This window comes from Centruroides sculpturatus, unplaced genomic scaffold (genome assembly GCF_000671375.1).
Source record: "Centruroides sculpturatus isolate CEXI.00-Female unplaced genomic scaffold, Cexi_2.0 scaffold1064, whole genome shotgun sequence".
NCBI lineage: Eukaryota > Metazoa > Arthropoda > Arachnida > Scorpiones > Buthidae > Centruroides > Centruroides sculpturatus.
Genome location: NW_019385564.1, coordinates 220,535 through 227,544, shown reverse-complemented (window position 1 = coordinate 227,544; position 7,010 = coordinate 220,535). Strand labels below are relative to the sequence as shown.

Genomic DNA, 7,010 nt, shown 5'->3' with positions numbered 1-7,010 from the left:
AAATGTTCGAACCGTTTTAAATTCGAATTTGTTATTGCATATTGGTTCGATCATAGAACGATTGTAAACGTTCCAGAAAATTGATCAAATTGAAAATAGTTTGTTTGATTCTCAGCAATTCTCATCATTCTCGGCGGCAGGTGTTATATAACAATTACTATGGTCGTTGAAATACTGAATATAAATGGGGGTTTGCTTGCAAAACCTCCGCGGACGAAGTCGCGGGTAACAGCTAGTTGCCCACATATTTATACAGATTGGCCCGTTACATGTAGTGCATGCACGTTTCAGCATTAAAGTAATAGATTCTTAAATATCTATCCAGGAACAACAACTTAATTCATTTTAAAAAATGCCACGATAATAATAAATCGGTGCATTCTGTAAAATAAATCATTCAACAAAAGGGACGAGTGACAATACAACTACAGCAGATTTGGTACCAGCACGATGGCGCCATCTCATTCCCGGACAGATGTGCGTCAGAGGTTTCGCAGAAAAGTTTAACAACCGCTAGGTAAGGCAATACGGCCTTGTTCCGTGGTCACCACGTTCTCCGTGGACTTAACCCCCGGAATTTTCTCCTTCGGGGTCACATAAAAGCATCGGTATACGATGCGTACTCAGCAGCGCTGCGTGATATATATATATATATTTTTTAAAACTCTTTCCGCCCTGTGGGCACTAAGAGGGCCTCTTTTTGCAAGCCCATTATGAGTTCGGCCAGGCCACCAATGGGGCTGCCGGGTAGTAAGGGACGGGGCCCGACATATCCGAACGGACCACCCCGAAAAATTCCTGGGGATTTTTCGACCCGTTCGGATCGAACCCGGGTCCCCCAGAGCAGTAGGCTGCCATCTTGACCGCTCGGTCATCCGGCCGCTAACGCGCTGCGTGATATTGTAGAGAACTATTCGAAATACGACAGGCTCGTGAAATGGTGACACTATGAATGCTGAGCCATCCGTGACGCCATACTCGACCGTCTACCTCTTTGCATTGCCGTCGAAGGCGTTCGTTTTCAACACGTTTCCTAACAAAATAAAGCTCACTTTATTATATCAATTTCTGAAATTTTGCCTTTATCCTTCGCGGCCAGAGTATTTGTGGGCACGTTCCGCGAACAAAAAACACAGCACACTTTAGCACAGTGCGGTAAAGTTGACTGGACCTATTCGGTTCCTTAACCGTTAACCGACAGATGTAGAAGTAGAGACTCAGAACTCAGATTCACGATTCCTTCCCATTCTTTCTCAACTATTTTTTTTTTNACTAAATTCAGAGGCCATTGATAGCTTGGGGTCGTCTTATAGGGCAGATATATGCTAAAACTATAAAACTTTGACAAAAATTTATACCTCATCTTATCTGTGGAAATATACAGTATATCATTATGCAAATTAATATAAAAATAATTTAAAATTATAGTAAAATCTGTTTATTTTCAATCGCATGTCTCCCTTTCCCTATTTATTCTATATTAAAATGACCTTGACCTCGTTTAACACTGTTTCATTTAGCACTTTGTCGTCTAGGTACAGTACATATCCCCACGTTAAGCAGGGTCTTACTGTAATTTTGTTTAAATCTGAAGTTTACTCAAGACAGTTACTTTTTATATTTTGCTGGATATATTAAAGGTTGTTTGTTACATTTGATAAGTTTTATAAAGAGAGTGTGTAAGAGGTATCTTAAAAGACTTGGAATGTTAAAAGCAAAAACTCAGGCACTAGCTGAATATCTAGAAAGCCCACTGATGCATGTGACATTGTCTTGAAAATACACATTGTTATATACAATAATACCCCAAACTTACGCGATAAATGGGACCGAGCGATAACCGTGTAAGTAGGGGTATAATTTCGCAATTTGTGTAAAATCCAAGTTGAATGTATGTAAGTTAATAAATGTTCTTGTTAATCTTATCTCGTCTTTTGATTCGTTCACGGTTACAAGAAATCACCACATAGTCACTCGAGTCTTCGTAGATATAATAAACACAGAAATAAATAACACAAAATAAATTGTAGCTATGTGTCGATTCCGCGCGACACATCCGAACATGTAAGCTGAACAATAGTGTGGGGGGAGTGAGTAATCAAGAGTTGCGTGGCACTCAAACAAAAGACAAATCGAGATTTGAAAATCACGTAACTTCAGGTTCGTGTAAGTTGGGTAGTGTAAGTCAAGGTATTACTGTATACTAAGAATAAAAATCTTCTTTTTCCAATATCATATTAATTATTTATGAACTTACATTTCTTTAAGATGCATTACTTCACAATTAATAAAAGTTTTTATACTTTCTCTCTTTCTTCCACAGAACTAATTTATTTTCTTTTTGCAATATTTCATCCAAATCAATGCTATCTATTAGACCTAACAGGATAATATTAATTTGGAGAATATACTGTGAAAAAGATTGAGTTAACTGGTGAAAATTGAAATAAAATTTCTAAAAATATCTTACTTTATAATTACAGTATATGAATTAATTTGATTTCCTAAGCAAGGCTTTCCTATATCTACAAATAATTTTGTAGATATAGGAAAGCCTTGTTGGTTTGAAATTCAAGAGACGAAATAATCACAACTATGAATTATCAAGTTTTGAATTATCTGAGATTTACATGTATCTGTACAATATGCCAAATGCCATGTAACTGATGTAATTTATTAAAAAAACAGAATATGGATACGTATAAAGAATACTATTTTGATTAATTTATAATAAATAATAATATAAATTGGAAGGTAAATAGCACATCCAGTGAGAACTTCACAGGTTGCCAGATAGGTTTTATAGAAAGTAAAGCAAAATTCCTCAAAATGTAGTCCAGATTATTTTTAAAGTGGCCCAAAAAGTAGTGAGATGCCTAAATGTAGTAGCACTACAAATATTTCAATCTGCTACTTATAACCAATCTTGCAATCCCAAAAATCAGCTGTATTTTATGAGATAAGAGCAAAAAGGATAGTCCATGGGTAAGGTGACACCTGAAAATGTGTTACTGTAAACAAAGCCATATTGACTAGATTAGAGTTGTTCTTGGTCTATTGTTTTCATAGCATGAAGGTACTTTGATCTAAATGAACAAGTTAACATATGCATATCACAGTTCAGACAGAATTTTTACTTCAAATTTTGAAGTAGCCATATTTTGAACTAAGCGAATTCTTTAACATGTAAATCTCTATATCCCTAATAGCCAAAACAAAAGTACAGTACAGTTACAAACTAACAGAATTTTGAATTATCCGTGTTCGAATTAACAAGAATTTCCTGTACTGTTTTTCCCAACAGACACAATTAGTTAAGATTTCAAACTTATTGCCAGATAAATGGTGAGAACAGAGTTTTCCTAATTAGGGTGTTTGTGCTGGTGCATGTTTAGAGACAGATGTCTTTGCATGTCCCAGGTCTATATTCAGCTGGAATGCACTGGTATGCTATAATGGCAGATAGCATAAAAAAGTATTGTTAGCCATACATAGTAATGACGATTGTTCAGTAAAAACAATACTGCATGTTCAGTCATTATATATGTGTACTGACAGTAAATTTTTAGAAAAAGAGCACTGAATGCCTATGACTGTTATGTTTCTATGTTAACTCAAATCTTATACAATTTATTAATTACTTTACTTGTCGACGAAATCTGAAAATAAAATAATCCCATAACAGCATTTCCATCAGCAATTCTCTGTGCTTATAATTTCAATAATCACGAGCAATTTGGCATTTTTAAACCTTGCAAATTATATTCAAATCTTGAATAAGAATTGATGATAAATTAATTTTTTAAAACAGGAAAAAATAATTTTATGTTTTATTTTTTTCATATTTTAAGGTTGACAACTATTTGTTACATCTCAGCTGCTTTCTTTCACTTCCTATTTTAGTGGCTAATTTGAATAATAACGTTAAATGGAAATTGTATTGCACAAACTAAGAAATAAAAACTAATATTTTTAAATATCGACAGTTACGAATTCAATAATAATTAAAGTAATCAGTCATTCAAAGCCGAAACTTACCTTAACATTATTCAGTATCGCATCTTCCTTGTTTTCCAGCATACTTTATTAGAAACAAACATTTTCAGCATAGTTTATGGGCCTGCTTTACTATTTGAAATACTCAGTATTCAATTCAATTTAATCAAATATTCAATTCAAAAGCGTAGAACTTAAATCAGATCCATAAACTAAGCCGAAAACATTTGTTCTAATAAAGTGTTGCTAAAAAATGTAAGAAATGTACGATATCGATTAATTAAAGTATATACAGTAGATCGAAAGGTTAAATTTCCGAAAAGGCCTTCCAATCCGGTCAAACCCGACGACGGCCCGTCGTACCGTATCGCATTTATGGATTTTTCCAGTTTTGGTTTTTGATTCAATAATTGCGAATGGATTTTAAGGGTTCAGATATTACAATTTCCCGGCTCGAGAACGATTTCCGGCATTTTAAACCGAAACTTAAACAAACGTAACAACCCGGATAAATAATACCGACAATTCATTTGTTATTTTTTTACAGTTGTACTATTGAGAGCAAGGTGGCCAAAGTATTACAAAGAATATTAATTACTCTCTGGAGAAGTCTGGCGTTTTCCAAGTCCAATTTGGATTCTATAAATTTTGTGGCATAGTAAACACTAGTATTGTGTTTTATTCCAAAGACACATGGCAAATTTTCCTAACAACATCCTAACAACAGTCAATCATACGGGGCATTCCAATTTTCAACGCTGACTCAGCGCTGATCTCAACATTCGTTAAAATTCGTTCCTTTTTTCAACGTTGAGGTAGCGCTGTTGTCAGCGCTACCTCAACGTTGAAAAAAGGACTCAGCACACTCAGCACTCAACAGATATGTTTACTGCTACTTTCCAATGAATTGTGGGTAATTGGTAAGACATTTGAATGGAATCCATCTTGTTGAGAATGGAATTATGGGAACTAAGCACTTCGTACTCGAGTTGGAACGTCGTTGATGACGTCAAATTGTTGACTTCAACACTCAACACTCGCGTTGAAAATTGGAATGTCCCGATACTGTTTGTGGGAAATTTATTCTCGACTCAACTAATAAAGGAATTTGATGGAAAATTTGCCATGTGTCTTTGGAATAAAACACAATACTAGTGTTTACTACACCACAAATATAAAACAGGACACGGTTTCAAAAAACAAATCTATAAATTTTATTGGGCAATTTCTTTTGTAATTATACGAAATATTGTCTACATACCAGTCTGTAATAGATATTATGAGGATTGCACGTTATAATTAATATTACGTTGTTTACACGCGATATTATGAATCCTATTTATACAGAAGTTTTCTTATAAACAAAAAGGATTGCAGGAACTACTGTATTTAATCGCAATGTTTATAACACATCCTGATTGACACCAATATTTAACATTAAAGAATCGTTTTTACCTAAATTTCCTTCCAGTATTTTAAACCGAAACTTACACAAACGAAACACCGCGATTAAAGAATAAGTAAAACATATGGAATAACCGAAAATCTAATAAAACTACGACTAAACTACTACGAGTGACTACAGAAAGTTACTCGCGCGCCGCCCTGGTGGAAAATATTTACATAACACATAGGAGAAAAATGCGAAGGGTTTCTTCTCCATTTGAACCATTAAAGTGGAAAAAAATGAGACATTCATTTATTCACTATTAGAGAAGATGCAAATGTTCTACTTTAATTATTGTTTACCTTCAATTGTAAATAGTATTTAAGTATTAAGTGTAAACAGTATCAAGTTTTCACAATAAAAAAATTTCACTCATTTATAATTGGTAGCTGCAGATTTACTAATACTACACAAACAAACATTATTTTATCTACATATGGAAGAAGTGAAATGGGTAATTTACAGTTCAATATTTCAAAAATTTTAATTCTAGCAATGTCTCTCTCAACGTGAATTCTTACACGAGCAATTTTGTATGTTTCGTCCATTTCGTTACCACTAAACTGCTTTTGATTTGGTTTTGAAAAAGGAGGCATAATTAAAATAGAATTTTTATTTTCGACAGCCAATTTAATTTCAGGAAACCCTCTATCATCTATAACAACATCTCCCTTCTCCAGTTTTTGCATTCGTTACAGATTCGTTTATAACAATCATTTGTTATAAACGAATCTGTACCCACTAGAAAAAAAAGTTATAAGTCCTGATGGATCGTCATCAAAATTTGCTACACCACTAAAATGACATGACCTATGATTTTCTCTATATTTTTTAAAATCATTTTAACATGAGAAACTTGAGTTTCAGAAACATTGTTACTAGTCATGCAAATAAAAATTCTTACATCTCCAAACTATTCGTTTGTAGTCTCTGTTTGAATTCCAAAGTCACGTTTTTTTTTTTTTAGGGTCTAAAAAATTGTCTTCAATTGCTACATCAAAGTGTCTTTCTGCTTCTTCAAATAAAATGTTCCTTCTGTTCATTAGGCGTTTATATCTCTTCATTGACTGTTCATGTCGATAATTTTCTTCATTGCTTCTTTTTTCAGGATAGATTGTTGAATTATAAATTGGACATCTTGGATCTTCACTTTTTTCCCCCATCTATAAAATGCATACTACATATCCGTGCTGATTTAGAGGGTAGCTACTGTGATCCGTTTTTACTAAATTTACAAGGATATTTTTAGAAAATTATTCGTGTCAATTTTTTAAAAATTAACAATAAATTTTGTATTTCTTATTTTTGTCTTTTAGCAAAATTTATCCAAATTTGGCGCCTCTGTTTAAGGTGTGGACGTGCCTGAAAACCATAAAATGAAACTTTCGGCGTTACATGATGAGTGTTTGCTAGTGTATTAGAACATCCTAACACACAACGATTTACATTTGATTTACCCATGTTTAATATTATAACTCAAATACAAATTAAAAAACAATAAGCGATTTACTGTAATAGGTATCGATTTCGAAATGTCTCAGATACAACGCATATGCATTCTTTAGAG

General features: G+C 33.5%; 1 protein-coding gene across 7 annotated transcripts in view; it reads right to left on the bottom strand.

Moving 5' to 3' along the window:
• The window catches only part of LOC111640160, an 88,461-nt gene that overhangs the window by 72,013 nt on the left and 9,438 nt on the right, over nucleotides 1–7,010 (bottom strand). For 2 of the 7 annotated variants that reach the window (XM_023386161.1, XM_023386154.1), the window contains exon 1: nucleotides 5,452–5,602. The exons of 2 other annotated variants lie outside the window; for them this stretch is intronic. The gene's annotated coding sequence lies outside the window, so the exon portion shown is untranslated. 3 more of the 7 variants (XM_023386156.1, XM_023386159.1, XM_023386158.1) reach the window with 3 other exon arrangements.